This window comes from Macrobrachium nipponense, chromosome 17, assembly GCF_015104395.2.
Source record: "Macrobrachium nipponense isolate FS-2020 chromosome 17, ASM1510439v2, whole genome shotgun sequence".
NCBI classification, from domain to species: Eukaryota; Metazoa; Arthropoda; class Malacostraca; order Decapoda; family Palaemonidae; genus Macrobrachium; species Macrobrachium nipponense.
Window position 1 is genome coordinate 61,650,183 of NC_087210.1, and position 16,692 is coordinate 61,666,874.

Here is a 16,692-nt window from a genome sequence, read left to right on the forward strand (position 1 = left end):
ACGCACCTTTTGACATGGACAACCAGATGATAGAATCCGTACTTGAAGGATATGGAAAGGTAATATGGATAAGGAATAACCAACACACGCTAGGAAAAGGAAACGGTTTATTGAATGGGATAAGAACAGCAAAAATGGAAATCAAGAATAACATTCCATCGTCTATTAGGATAGCAGGACATTCGGTGTCCTTCATGTACAGCGGACAGAGCAGAACCTGCTATAAATGTGGAAGTGAAGATCATCTAGTGGAAAACTGTGTTACAGAGAAGACATTAAGGGAGGAATTAACGGATAAGGAAACGTACTTCCCGGAAATAGGAAAATGGAACAGAAAAGTGAAGGAGAATCCAGGACTTAGCGTAAAGGATCAAATTCAAGATTGCACTGGTGATCATGAAAAACATTTAAAATTGAACCAAGATAAAGAAATTCAAAATGCTGAAGATAACATAGATGCTAACTCAAAACATTTACTGGATAAAGACAATGTCTCGGGTGGCATAGATAATGATGATGAGTTAAAACGCGTAAGCATTGCAATGACAGCTAATTCTACGCATATAAATGAATCTGATCATGAAGACATGCATATAAATGAGTCCGATAATGAAGATGTAACTGTATCTGAATATGGGATACAAAACAACATTGTAAAGGAAAAAGAAACCGAGAAGTCTGATAAAACGATAATAGAAACAATAGTGGAGATTCATCGTGAGCGAAATGATACAGAACTGTCAAGTATGGAAGCAGAATCAGTAGGGAAAACCAGTCATGAGGAAGTGATCAGGAATAATTTCGACGAAAGCATGACAACTGAATATAACGATATAGCAGAAGACATGTTGACCGACGAGAGCCTGGAAAGGGAAATGATGAACGAAGCTGATGACGTTGAGAACCGGATCGAGGAATTTAGTCACAACGAACAAAGTGAAGATAGGAATACTGAAAAGTGGAAAATACATGTGGAAAATAATGGGAAAATGGTTATATCAAAAAGTAAAGACAGCAGTGACAAGTTGTATAGAAATGATGAGGGAAATTTGAAGGATGATCGTGAAAGAAAACGTCGAAAGGTGAATAGTAAAAACACAAGCTCGTAATGGATAAGCGGGTGGTTAACCTTTTTATAATCATGGCGCTGACGGTAGCCACCTTAAACGTAAATGGACTTAATGTAGTTAACAAGCAGATGTGCGTTGACGCTCTCATGAGATTTCACAGAATTGATGTATTGATGTTGCAGGAGCATAATATTAAAAATGTCAACGACTTGATTTACCAATCTAATGATTATGATGTCTTTATTAACTGTTGTACCAATTTGAAAGGTGGAACTGCGATATATATTAGAAAGTGTCCTAGCATTAAGGTCTTGAATCAGGAAATGGATGGAGAGGGACAAGTAATTAGTATTAAGATTGAGTTTAATGGTATAATCCATTCCTCTGCTGAACTTGTATGCTCCTTCAGGAACAAACAAAATACCAGAACGAGAAGAATTCTTTCGAAATAAATTGTTATTTTATTTAAGGAATAACAGTGAAAACTTAATATTAGGTGGAGATTTTAACTGTGTGACCTCTCTTCGAGACAGTAGTTCAGAAAATGTTAATTTACAGTCAAAAGCTCTAAGGAACTTGATAAATCAAGTAGGATTGAAAGACATAACCATAGGTTGTCACAAGTTACCTGAATATACTTTTGTTAAAAATAACTACGGGTCAAGAATAGACAGAGTATATGTTAAAAGGCTATTTAACCATATAAAGTCATGGGAAACAATACCTATCAGCTGCTCAGATCACAGCATGGTTTTAGTTAAATTTGATGTACAAAATGTAAAATTTGGTAGAGGTTTTTGGAGGCTTAACACCAAAGTTTTGGGTTTTAAAGAAACAGAGGAAAATTTCAGTGTAGTTTGGAGTCATATTGTGGCTAGAAAAGGTATTTTTGATAATTTGTTATCATGGTGGGATTTTGCGAAAATGGAATGTAAAAAGTTTTTTATAAGAATGTCGAAAATTATGTCGCAAGAAAAATATGGACTTCTAAATATGTTGCAGGGAAGACTGAAACAATTGTATGCAAAAGCTAATGGTGGTGGAATTGACTTTGAAGAAATAAGGGTGATTAAAGACAGAGTGAATGACATACAGAATGAGTTTTGTGAGGGCATTAAACTACGAGCAAAACTAAAAGACAGGGTAGAAGGTGAAAAGGTATCAGCATACTTGTTAGGAAGAGAGAAGGATAGGAACTCGGGTATTTTTAGAGTTAAAACGGATAAAGGAGTTCTCATTAATACTGACAGTATTGTTTCATATTTTAAAAGTTATTACAAAGAGTTATACGATAACGTTAATGTTGATAAAATTCAACAAGAGGAATTACTTAGAATGTGCAAGAATAAATTGGATAATGATGATGTAAATATGTTATCAAAGGAAATTGAAGAAGAAGAAATATGGGCAGCCATTAAGGGCTTAAGCATTGGAAAGTCACCAGGAAAGGACGGCCTTCCTATTGAATTTTACAAAAAGTTTTGGACACTGTTGAAACCTCACTTCATACAAGTAATTAGGTACGCTCTGAAGGAGGATTTGAGTAGTTCTCAACATGAAGGCATTCTTAAGCTTATACCAAAGGGTGGGGATGTAGAACTAGCAGAGAACTGGAGGCCCATATCTCTTCTTAACGTAGATTATAAAATATGTGCAAAAATTTTAGCTAATCGTATGAAATTGGTAATGAATAAGGTTATTTCACCTGAGCAGTATTGTGGTGTAAATGGAAGGTCAATTATCGACTGTAATAATATGATAAGGGATGTAGTGTATTATTCAAACGAAATTAATTCAAACTTGGCTCTTTTAAACCTTGATTGGTCAAAGGCTTTTGACAGGGTGGATACGAAGTTCTTATGGAGAATTATGAAATGCTTTGGATTTTCAGACTCCTTTATCAAATGGTTAAAGGTGTTATATAAAAACAGTCATAGCTATTTATGCATCAATGGAGTAATTAGCTCTTCGTTTGAAATAAATAGGTCTGTTAGACAGGGATGTCCCTTGTCCATGCTTTTGTTTGTAATATTTCAAGAACCCTTATACTTAGCTATTAAAGGTAATAAACAGATTATTCCTCCTCCACTACCAAATAAAAAATGTATCAAGCTTCAAGGGTTTGCAGATGATTCAACAATTTTCATCACCGCTGAGAAATCTCTGCAAGTTGTTTATAAAGAGATAGAAAGGTTGAAAAGGCTACAGGAGCACAACTAAACATCGATAAAACAAAGATTTTAGGAATTGGAAACTGGGAAAATAAACTGTCTTGGTCTACTGACAGGGTAAAAAATGTAAAGAAAACTAATATTTTAGGGATTGAATATAGTGGAAATTATGAAGAAACTTGCAGACAAAATTGGGAAAACAGAATAAAGAAGATCAGCAGAATATCATCCATGTCAGAACAGAGAATATTAACCCTATATCAAAAGGGTATTATTATCAATTCCTTAATACTCTCAAAAGTATGGTATTTGGCTCACACATTTCCATTGTCTAAACGAGTGGCATTAGCCATAAATTCTTGTATTTTTAGATTTCTTTGGCATGGAAAGTACCAGCCTATTAGAAGAACAACACTTTTTTTACCCAAGGAAGAAGGGGGACTAGGAATTACTGATGTTTATCACAAGGCTTTATCTATTTTATGTTGCACTGTTTTAAAAGAGCTAACAAATGATTCATGCCTTGCTGTTTATTATTGTAGTATAAGACTAAGTCATATGATGAATACGATTGATAAAAAAGAGGTATCGTATATTTCTAGTCCATACTACTCTGTAGCGATAGAGGCAATTAGAAAGGTGTTTCGTTGTAAAAATTTCCCTGTGTTGACGAGTAAAGTAGTTTATGATTGTATCCGTCCAAATTGTGAGGCAATAATAGAGAGTAACTACCCGTTGTTCAACTGGAAAAGCATTTGGAAGAATGTAAACAATAGACATATAGGATTACGAGAGAGAGAATTTATGTATAGATACTTGCATGAGACTCTAGCAACTAACCAAAGATTAAGGATGCTAAAGATAAGGACGGATGGTTCTTGTGACAGATGTGGCGAGGAGGAAAATTCAATCCATATATTTTATTCATGTACTTATATTAAAGATATTTTTTATGGTTTAAAAATATTCTGATCAATGTATGTAGTATTGAGAAAAATAGTTTCTTAAGAATTTTAATGTTAGATTTTAATTGTAAAATAACAAAGTGTAACAATGCTGCATTAGTTTTAATTGTGGATTACTTGTATGTCTTATGGGTGAGCAAGAAAAAGAAATATGATCTTAGACAAATTATAAACTTCTTAAAGAGTAAGTTTAGATATACTAGATGGTTACTTGAACGGTTGTTAAGTGAAAGAATGCTGAACTGTTTTAATAGGAAATATGTCGATTGTGATTTCAATTAACTTATCTGTAGGTTTGTGTTATATTATTATATAAGTTGGCAGGCAGATAACAAAAAATATGGTATCAGAAAAGAGACTTCATTTGCGAATGGTTTAAGTTTATGACTTTTGTAATCTAATAAGAATGGAAGTTTGATGATCTGACTAAATACAAATGTATATATCTGAAATATGTTTAAAATCTGAAAAAAAAAAAAAAAAAACTGACAATTTCCCTAGTAGTTCAGTTTTATCTTTAAGGATACTTTTCACTATGCTATTGAAGTTTTTTATGACTTGATCGTTTATTTTTTCTTTGTGGCATATATCTGATATATATATATATATATATATAATATATATATATATATATATATATATATATGAAAAAAGTTTCCTATCTGTGAAGCACGTGCTGACACACGAGAGACTGGCAAGAGATTGTGTGTACACACAGACACACACACACACACACACACACACATATATATATATATATAATATATATATATATATATATATATATACATATATATATATATATATGTATATATATAATATATATATGTATGTATATATATATATATATATATATATATGTGTGTGTGTGTGTGTGTATGTGTGTGTGTGTGTACATGTGTGTACACACAGTCTCTTGCCAGTCTCTCATGTGTCAGCACGTGCTTCACAGATAAACTTTTTTCAGCTCTAGGGTATTTCTGTTCGACTTTCAGAAATAAAGAGAAGACGAAGCTAAAGTTGAATATAGGAAACACTTCAGTCATGATAATGATTTTTCTTTGTAAAATAATGTAACCACCCTTTTTAGTTTACTTCTTTATGGTCACTCAAAAATAACTAAGAAGAATTATCATATCTAATATTAAACGAAAACATTTGGCCTATTTTTAATATATATATATTTTTTTCGTTTCCTCTTTATCTCTATCACTTCCAAGCAAAATCTTTCCGCGATCCGATTTCCGTGCTGTCCATATCTCAAGCCCCAATGAGGAAGGGCCGGAATCATTTTGTCCTCGTCGGTCGGGGCACTAAGTGGATTCCTAGAAAGTTTTTTAATCATGAAGAGCGAAAGTACCATCCTAGCCCACCTTTTCGCCGTCTCCCTCCTCCCGTACCTCGCCTGTCTGTCTGTCTGTCTGTCTGTCTGTCTGTCTGTCTGTCTGTCTGTCTGTCTGTCTGTCTGTCTGTCTGTCTGTCTGTCTATGTTACACATACATACAACCCCTCGATAATTTTGTAAGCATAATGAAAAATCTGGCGCAAAATGCTAAAAATGTAAAATAGAATTAAAATAATGAAAAACTTACTCGCAATATACAAAATTATAAAGCAAAAGGTACTAAAATGACAGAATTTCATAACCCCCCACCCTCCCCCATGCCCTCTCTCTCTCTCTCTCTCTCTCTTCTCTCATCCCTCCTCTCTCTCTCTCTCTCGCTCTCTCTCTCTTTCTCCTCTCTATCTCTCTCTCTCTCTCTCTCTCTCTCTCTCTCTTTCTCTCTTACACATACATGTAAACTCATATACAAAGAAAACCTAGTAATTAGTGCTAAAATAAGACAAGAAACCTAAACCATAAATTCTTACTTTTGCTTCTCTGTTTTTCCTTTGGTATCAGAATTAGAATAAGATAGAAAGAAAATAGCGCACATTTCTATGCAATAAGGAAGAAAATCAGTATGGGTCGCAATTAAGAGACAAAAGCAATATAAGAATGATAAAAATAGTATGATGTCCTCCTATCTAAATCCGTTAAGGAGGAAATATACCGGGGAATGATAAAAAACAAAGTAAGCTGGACACAAACGACGTATAACATCGCAGACAACACTAAATGTCGATTCTTTTATGGTATATCTTTTTCGTGACTGACGTTTAGTTTATCGTGTGTTCATTTTCAACTGGACAAAGCTAAAACTAAGAAAAATACTTAAAATAGATTTGAATTGCTCGTATGCACTTGATGAATGTTGTTGATCACCATGAACCCTTACAGGTCACGATAGCTTACTGCAGGACTTATCACTGGTTCCTACATGAATTGGATTTCAGTCTGTTGCCTTGGTGTCATTTATACATGTTATTAATGCCCCTCTTGCGTTATCTTACGGTCTGATTTATTCAGTTGCTAAACTTTCGCGTTGTCTACTGTCGTCACAGCTTGCCTTTCAGTAACTCTACAACTCGCACGAGTTTGTCACACTTACTTATTGCCCGTATTTCATTTCCACGCGAGGCATACAAGACAGAATCTTACCGAAAACTGAAAACCGAACGACCTATTTTACCTGAAAGACCAAAGCTTATCCATCAATCCCAAGTCATGGCTAATCCGTCAAGACGTCTGGCTATCGTGTTCTTCGCTAGGAGAGGCGAGTAAGCTATATATATATGATAATGCATCGCAACTCTCGCCTCTGTCCTCCTTTGTTTCAAGGGACACGACACCGATGCCATAACAAATGGATTTTGAAATATGGATGGCGAAGCTGCAGGTTCCCTTTGATTATGGACGTTTGGCTGTCTGCTTTCAGAAGCTCCCTCTTCCTCTCGTCTCCTTTCTGGGCTTCCATCTCCTTCACTGACAACGCGTCACTCCATCGAACGTTGCTGATGGCTGTTTATCATAGAGTCCATTTATAACACAGAATGTTAGGGCTTTCTGTATTACATTTTCTTCCCTGGATGCTTGTGTGCGAGTTTAATTGTCAGTAGTGGAAATATATGAATAGCTGGCTACAACACTTTTCTGGTTCTTTTTTTCCATAATACTGTATATTGAAAGGGCCACTATTGTTTAGATGTACTCGAGGCTTTTTTACGAAATGCTCTGACGCTGTTATCAATTTTTTCAAAATTTCACAATAGTAACTAGCATGATTCTTAGCCTAGAAGAAACTTTGGAGCTAATATATTACTTAATCCAACACTTTTCCACTTTAGTAATTGTCCGAAAATATACGCGAATTTCCTTTAGTAAACCGCGTTGTTTCGCCTGACAAGTATTTCCTAAACGAAGTGATATAACAATCAAACGAAGATAGATAACAACCACTTTATGCGACTAAAACTACACACTGACTAAAGTATGTTATTTCTGTCTTGATGGGACACTATTAACGTTGGTAAGATGGAAGGCAAAGTCTACAATTTTGCTCACAAGCAAAATCATATTTCGAAACGGTGGAAAACAGTTGTTAAGCTGAAAAAAAAATGAGATGCAAACTTTCCTCTTTGCTCTAATGGATTCGAATGCCTGTTTGTCTCGTACGCTAACAAACCAGCAGAAATCGTGTTTGTTTGACTGTTGGTCTATTTCAAGGCGATGCTTTTGCAAGTGTTAAGAGTATGTTATACGTTTACCCATTCCAATAATCCTTACATTGAAAGCCTTGATGGCTTCCATCAGCTTAATATATCTGGTGGGTGTTTTAGCGGCAGTTAGGCTATGTGTATTATTACATCCATTTATTCTTTAGCAAAGTTAGTTCCTCGTTGGACGAGTGGCTCTAGTGCTCGCCTACCAATCTGGCGGTCCGTAGTTCGATTCTCCGCTCTGGCAACGCGTAATCGGAGAACTTTATTTCTGGTGATAGAAATTCATTTCACGATATAATGCGGCGTCGGTGACCCTGGTAGTTGTGACGCCAGATAACTCACAATCAATCAATCTCGATATAATGTGGTTCGGATCCCACAATAAGCTGTAGGTCCCGTTGCTACGAAACAGATTGGTTCCTAGCCACGTGAAAAATATCTAATCCTCCGGGCCAGACCTAGGAGAGCTGTTTATCAGCTCAGTGATCTGGTAAAACTAAGATATACTAAACTTTTAGCAAAGTTGTGTCGCGTTCTTCATACAGCTCTGATTTACTTCTTCGCAGGTCTTAACATATTTTCAAATGCTTAATTACATGTAATTTGAACCCACAGTTATCCGCTCTTTACCAATTAATCCCCGGCAAGTTATTAAAAAAAATAAAAAGTTGATCTCCATCCTACCAACTAGCCAGTTCCAATTGACAATGGAGCATGTATATTGAAAGGAAATCTAGCACTGTCGTATTATATGATAAATATCGGGAGCCAAGGAATTGTTATCTTCAGAATTCAAAGAAAGGCTACAAATATATATCTGGAAGAGAATGGCAAAATGCAGATTTGATTTCAAATGGAAACTGGATCGAAATCAATCAAATTCGAGCTGCAGCGCCACACAAACCAGACATCGTGAAATGGGAAATGGGATTCTTGGGAGATTTTTCCATCCATCCTACATTCAGATTCTGTCCAGTTGTGCAGGATGGATTGATAGTTCTTGTCCGGAATCCATTTTTCCTTCTTCGTATACTTAGGAGAGAAGGGATCAGTTCCACAGTTCTTTGAGAATACTATCATTTTATTATTATTACCATTATTGCTGTAATAGTTGTACTGTTAACTTTATTATTCTAAGTTTTATTATTATAATAACAAATATGAATTTCTGTTCAGTAGGAAAACGAGACTTAATTGGTCTTGCTGTCAAGAAGATAATTATTCAGCCAATCATAAAATTCTTTCTTTTTGCAGTTTCTGAAAATTAGAAAATTAGCTGATGTTATGGAAACTTTACTCTAAATGGTAAATGATAATCCTGAGAGAGAGAAAGAAAACAAGATAGTTCGTAGGATTAGTTAATTTATCTCAAATTGGTGTTAGCAGCATAATGTAAACTAGCAGGCTACCAATACATTATTCATTTTAGTGGCTTATATTTTTTTAAGAGTCATCATCCACTCTTCGCTTTCATTTATGAGGGTTGGCTCAACAATGCTTTCATACATTCCCACCTTTGCTTCCGTAAGCAATTTCATTTTCTTCCTAATCTCAATCCCATATTCGCCCATCTTTCATATTAAATGAATTCTGTGATTCACCTATTCCCTCACCTTCCTATCACCTATAAGTTGAATCTCAAATACCTATAGAAATTAATCGCTACTAGTTTTCCCATTATCCATATTAATATTCACTATTTCATCTTCATGGTCTCTTATTTTCATAATGTAATATTTCTCTCAATAGTCTACACTTGCAAATGCTTAAATACGCCCCAGTAATTTCTACAGTTTCTCAGTACTGTATCTCTACAAGCAGCAACTATTCCAGGCTCCGTGTACATTCCTTTTCGTATCTTATCACTTTGCTACAATATCTCATTTTCCTGAGTGGGATCATCACCCAATCCTGTAAATATTAAACAGCTAGAAAAACATAATATTAAATTTTACATGCTTAAAAAAATCACAGTAGATGCACGTGGCTTCATTAAATAAGCGAATACCACAGGAAAATGATAAACAGAAATCCAAGCGCTTTCGTTTTTACTAATACATTGCCAAGGAACGAATGAATGGCTTGACAATGTTTTAGTAAAGACGAGAGCGCTTGAATTTCTGCCTATCATTTTCCTGTGGTATTCGCTTACTTATATTGTACATATAACGCACTCATTATAAAATCTTCAAATTGCACTCAACTATTTATTTTGCACACATCCTCAATATCCGTCACGTTGGTAAGGGATCATTTTATAAGTTCTTTCTGTAACAACTTTTTTTTTATAAAGTTCTTACTCATCTCTGCTCTATTTTTATAGTTGCTTCCTTTTTCTCTCTCCCTATTCTCTTGTAATAAAGAATGTGTCTAACCCTGTGTTCACCTTTGCAAGGGGCAATCAGCCTAAATTGGTACTTTGGTTTAGTGTTACATCACTTCACACACATTATATATATAATATGAAGACTGGTAAAACTGGTTCAAGCGCACATTGTAAACCTTTCATGTAAACAACATAAACCTGTAAAGAAGAACGCTCAAGGGAATCATCATCTTTCTTGTAAGCAATGAAAATCACTCACCTACAAACTAACCATATGTTTCATTAAGGGCGACATGCACTTCCATGAGCTTGAAACCGCCATTTCATAGAAAAACAGCAGCGTATCTCTCTTCCGAGAGAGAGAGAGAGAGAGAGAGAGAGAGAGAGAGAGAGAGGGGAGCCGAGAGGAGAGAGAGAGAGAGAGAGAGAGGAGAGAGAGAGAGAGAGAGGAGAGAGAGAGAGAATTTCGCAACAATATTCGTCCTGTAAAGAAAGTTATGTTGGAATTTTTCTTTCATCTTTTCCTTAGGTAGACAGAAACAAACTTTAGTTAAATCAAGTTTCCTTGGACTTATTATCAAGGCCTTTCCTACTTTTATGTTTTTTACATCATTAGCAGATGTTGTCAGACCATTTGATGTCATGGGACTCATGTAATAAGAAAACTGAACAGTGCTCCAAGCTCTTAAAAGGGTGTTTACCCACTAAGAAGTTTTGCCATCATTTATAGAGCTCACTGCTCTTACAAGGAGACAGTGATAGATTCATTCCAGTCAAACTGCCCTTACGGTGGGAAAACAAGTAATCGTAAAATGTCGGGATATGGTAACGGTCTTGTTAAAATTGACAAGAAACAGTGTTTAGCAATCCAAGTTTCAGCGCTAATTCCCCCGTGTTATACATACCTTGTCAGTGCTGAGATTTCTTGTTGTCAAATAACCTGTTAAGCGGTAAACGCAAAGACCCTAAAACCCTCATTTTTATTCACTTCTCTGTTTGATCCAGAATTTACTTCATTTTATCTGTATTGAATATATTCCAGTAATTAATTATATTCATTTCAGTTATAGAGATATTTCAAAGTGAAATTATTCAAACTGAAACCATCAAATCAAAATTTAATGTGGAGAATTACGGTCCAAGAATCCATATGGGCTACTTAAAGAGGAATACGCAAAGAAAGGAAAGTTTGCATCAATTATTTTGGGCATTTCATTTTACAATCTTGTGGCGGTAGTTGAACTGAATCAAATGACAAATAATAATTTACTGAACAATCAACACAGGGGTTGAGTGAACTTAATTACAATTTTTTCTCTTCATAGCACCAGTGAAATGCGAGCGAACATATAAGAAAACATTTCGTTCAAGGCAATTTTAATTATGCTAATTATGAGAATAAATTATGCATAGTGGGAAAAAATGAACCGACCAAATTTGCCCCATTTGCATAATGGTAGGGGCAATGCTGCAAATGAAAATACAAAGCGATTAAAAGAATTGCTGCCGATATTCAAGGCTAATGCGCCTCACATGAGCTTACCGTGAAGTGTCCGGAGAGGTTATTGCATTGGAAGATTAACTGTGTAGGAAGTGTAGTCCAGATTCAGCAAACCGGATGATGAAGGTGGCTGTGAATGTAACGGAGTACTACAGCTTAAACGAAATAATGAGAAGTCAAAAATTTTAATCTGTGAATGATGTATAATCCCGCGAATTAATTTGATCGTAATGCAGACACGGCGTACTTCCCCATACTAAGATCGTGAATTTGACAGTAATGGTTATTTCCTGACATTCACTGCAGCGAGCTTATATGGAAAGGGTGTGATGGGTTCCGTTTCTAACTTGAAAAAGAAACACTCAGGGTTTCATAGGAAACTTCTAAAGTCACTTCGTCATTGAAAGAAATTTAATTTTTACTTTTCCCTTCGCTAGTCTTAATGTCTGTATGAGAAGCTGGTAACAAAATACTGCTCTCTCTCTCTCTCTCTCTCTCTCTCTCTCTCTCTCTCTCTCTCTCTCTCTCTCTCTCTCTCTCTCTCTCTCTCTCTCTCTATGAAAAAATGTAATTGCAGCGCAAATGATGTTAATCAAGTCATAAATGTGTTTCTGCACGTAATTACCCGCATAGTGTATGTATTCCAATATCGTAACTAAAACATTATAACACATGGACGCGTTTTATCATGACATTAAACATTGTCACTATGTCATTTAATTACCTATCTTTTGAAAACATTAAAGCTGCGATTTCCCCACCATTGTGAAAAATAGTGGCTACGGTTAAACTATTTCAGATGGGAATGTTGTTGATATGATGATAACGACAGTTACAATTATTATTATTATATTATTATTAAGAATGAATAGGATTCTTATATTTGGAACCACGTAAAATAAAAGAGTGAGGGAAATATAGTGTGCAGCCATGTTCAAGGGCTCATCCCATTTCTGGCTTTTATCTATTAAAAAGGAAAGATATATGAATGATAGTTTTTTTAGCTCGTTTTTCGTAAACTACTCGTTGTTTAACTCTCTTGCAATAAAAAAAAAGTTTTAGAACTTTGCCATTCGCATTGATATGCTAGAGGGCAGGAATCAAGCAGCCATTTATTATATGGCAAAACCACATGTTCGGAATCAGAGTATAAATTACAAACGGTCTCGTGACATGTCATCTCTTCCGCATGAGTTATCATGTAGTCACTTCCCATCAGAGCAATAGAATATCCCTTGTCAGCACATTTTCATACGAAAAGACGATTATTTAATCTCGCATTATTAATAAAAAATAAATTTAATGAAAATACTAGTAAAATATGCTGTCGGCGCAATCCAGTTTTCTGTACAGCGTATAATTCTGTCTGACACTCTCAGCCGGCCGTGGTGGCCTTTGAGATTGCAGTGCCATCTCAATAGTTTTATTTTCCAAAAAACTAAAAACATGAAACAGCTATATTCTGGTCAACAAAGCAAAGGAGTTTTCGTTGTTATCAATTTTACGTATCAAAATAAGGTTCCTGACTCCAATCTTCAATGAAGCAAACGTGAACTAGCTTTTTGAGCGACCAATTCCGCTGTCCAAACAACCTCCCTGGTGCCCTGTAATATCGGGAGATGCGTCATCTTCAAAGTAGAGCCCGGGTACCTAAGAAATTATTTACTTTATATCAAGTATTTTTAAAGCAAACCGACAATACCTTTATTTTCATTACCATAATTTATACAAAATACTTTAATAAAGCTTTATAGAACTAATTTATCTTTTGTTTTCGTTTACATTTCATTGGATTGATTAATTATCACGCAAATTTTACCGAAAATTATGAACAAAATTGAATAGTTATCGGTTTGTAAAATTTCTTGTTATCACAAACAACAATACAATGAAAATTAAATTTCAAATCTAATAATATAAACCTTTCCTAAATATCTGAAATATTTCAAAGTAAGTAGGCAAACGTTTTAAATGTTAACGTACGTTGGATTGTTTCTCCAAACATTAACTTAATTAATACATGCGGCAAGTTACGAATCAGATAGCTTGAAGATTTCTGTACGAGAGGTTCGTGTCAGCATGTATTAAACTGAGGTACTTATAGCATCGGATTGACAAAAATGGTCCTTCTGTGCTCAAGCCTCAGCAAGGTTTCATTTCACACAGACTAATATCTATCTCTCTAACTTGCCAGTAAGTCATTATTTGCAGTTGTTCCTGGTTTATTTCTTCAAAATAAATTTAACCTATATTATGGGGGAGAACCAAAAATACTTAATTATTTATTCCTGTAAATTAGATTTTTGAACATGTCAGAGAAAATCGGACGATTCGAGGCATTCCCGTAATAAGAGAGATTGACCGTGACTTCGTCGGTAGAATTAATCAAAAATATAATTACCGTCAGCTGAATACGCATGCTCCCAGGCGAACTTGTCTTCGTACACTTAACATTGATCAGGATCCTTATATATTACGAATTCAACACTTTGCTAAGATTTGAAAATTGCTTTTTACTTCTCGGTAACAAAAGACCCAAATCCCCTCTCCGTGGGTACGGCTTATCCGAGGACGACGTCATTTTTGAACCGTGACTCTCCTCCCGTCCCGTGTTGCTCCGCTCATTATCGTGGGTTGAGGTACGTTTTTGAGGCTGCTTACATTTGTTTGTCTAGTCGGGGAAGGGATTTAGGGATTACAACCGAGATGGAGCGTCTTATGGATGCAATTGTTTTTCCTTTATAACTTGGACCAAGACAGTGGTTGATTTTACTTCTACCTAATTATTTACCTATATTTATGAACACTTGGAACCATTGCACTGGACCAGTAACGTACATAATGCACATGCCGGTTGATTTATTACAAATACAATGCAATCGCAAATTCATCTCAGTTTTGCATTATTTGTGAAGGCATGTCTACACGGCAATAGGATCATTGTAATGCCAATCAAATATCTTCAAATGTCTTTCTTCTTCTTCTTCTTCTTCTTTTTGCAATAAGGATTATTTCCTGAATCAGGTAAAGGACTCGCTTCCTATCATTGGCTGAAGGGATTATCGTAGCTGAGGCGATGGGAAGCGATAGTGGGCGTTACAACTTGCTTTGGGATATTGTAAATCTGAGGAATTGTGCATTTCACTGGTGTCACAGTATTACTCGCGTAAAATCCTTATTTATCTTAGCAAAAGGACGTATCTGTAAACCTCTTTTTTCCTCAAAACTTGAGAAGGAATCGAATTGTACATCTGTCGTTGAAGTTTTGTTTTAAGTATTATAATTTCCCCTAGTAAAATATTGAAATCTCTCATGGCTGGTGTTACGTGAGAAAATACAGAAAATAATCTTTTAATAAAAAGTGATATACATCTTACATTACATTTATATTCTGTCTCGATTCAGAATGTGTGGTAGCCACGAGTTAAGTTGATTGGTTTGTCAGATTGAGGCACAATATTTTGTCAGAACTCACTTAGAATGCTTTTTATGGAAGTCTTTGAAAGGTTTAAGTGTGTTTTCAAAAGAGAATAGAGCTACCTTACTCAAATTTCAGCCTGAAACACTTGTCCGCTATGTAAAAGAGCGGATCCTGTGCGATATAAATGGTGAGCCTTTAACTTTTGTGACTTTTATTTATCATAGTATCACATTTTATCTTAGTAATGTATAATCATGATCGCAAATGTTAACTCTCTCTCTCTCTCTCTCTCTCTCTCTCTCTCTCTCTGATTGTCTTCAACTGGATCTATACGCCTGCACATTCTGGTTGTTGTCCTTCACTATTTTAATATAGTCATCCTTTCTATTGTTTTAATAAACTGGTGTTGTTGATGACCAGCCATCTGACGATCGATTTTTAGCTGCTTCACTGCGGGATGTGACTATACAGTTAATTCGAGTTACACCATAATTGTGTTCCATGACATTGCACATTTTTGTTTCAGGGCAGTTCCATGAAAACTTTCTTTTACCTAACCCTTTACCATTATTCAAATCCAGTATTACTTTCTGTTATTTGTTATAAAAATTTATATATTCCGATCAGTTTGCTATTTCAAATATACAATTATAGTCTCGTTTTTCTATGATGGCTTCTTCTTTATATGACATTCTTGTTGAGTAAGCTCAACTCCTTCTGTATCGCCATAAATATGTATCCAGCTTATGGATTATCATAATACTCTATTTTCATCTTGTTTTAATATTCGTCTGATTTTTTTTATAGAGCGATGACGTAGGTACATTCAACCCTGTGCTACCCCATATTGATTTTTTCGGCATTATTCTCATTGTGCAACAACCTTCATACACCTCAGAATATTCCATTTGGTCCTAACATAGTTTCAAAATGTATGAAGTTGAGAAAAATTGTACGTACTGTTCACAGTTTCATGCGGCAACCGTGGTTCCCCTCAGAAACTAATTTTCATAACTTACAAGCTTCTTCGAGTCTTTTAGTGTAGGAAAGTATTTTTTATTTTTGGAAAAGATGCTTACAGCTCTCAGGAAAAAATTGCCGAATCAAGTACAGAGTACGCCGGAAAAATAGCAATTTTACGTACATAGTGCACAAACGTAACGTTGACAGGGAAGATAATCTTGAAAAATATTAAAACGCAGTAATACTTACAGCCCAATGAAAATTGAAAGGCAATTTTATATCTTATCTATAATAATAAAATCCGGGTGGAACTTGTTTGTCCTCTCTGGGTGACAGTAAGAAAGACATGACACAGCCACCCACCCCATGCAAACCGGTAGGGGAACCGGAGGGTATAGGAGACATCCACCCTCTTCCTTCAAACCTGTTTGTCCGTCCTGGGTGGGGTGGGGGAGGTAGGGGAACCAAAAGGTATAGAGACATCCACCCTCTTCCTTCAGACCTATTTGTCCAGCCCGGTTGGGGGCGGGGGAGGAGAACCGTAGGTTATACGAGACATCCACCCTCTTCCTTCAAACCTGTTTGTCCGGCCCGGATATGGTGAAGGGATGTAGGGGATCAGGACGGTAGGGGTGGCAGCAGCGCCCGGTTCCACAAGCTGTAGTTAAAATA

General features: G+C 35.6%; 1 long non-coding RNA gene across 1 annotated transcript in view; it reads left to right on the plus strand.

Moving 5' to 3' along the window:
• The window catches only part of LOC135196052 (uncharacterized), a 271,313-nt gene that overhangs the window by 223,184 nt on the left and 31,437 nt on the right, over nucleotides 1-16,692 (plus strand). The window lies entirely within an intron of this gene.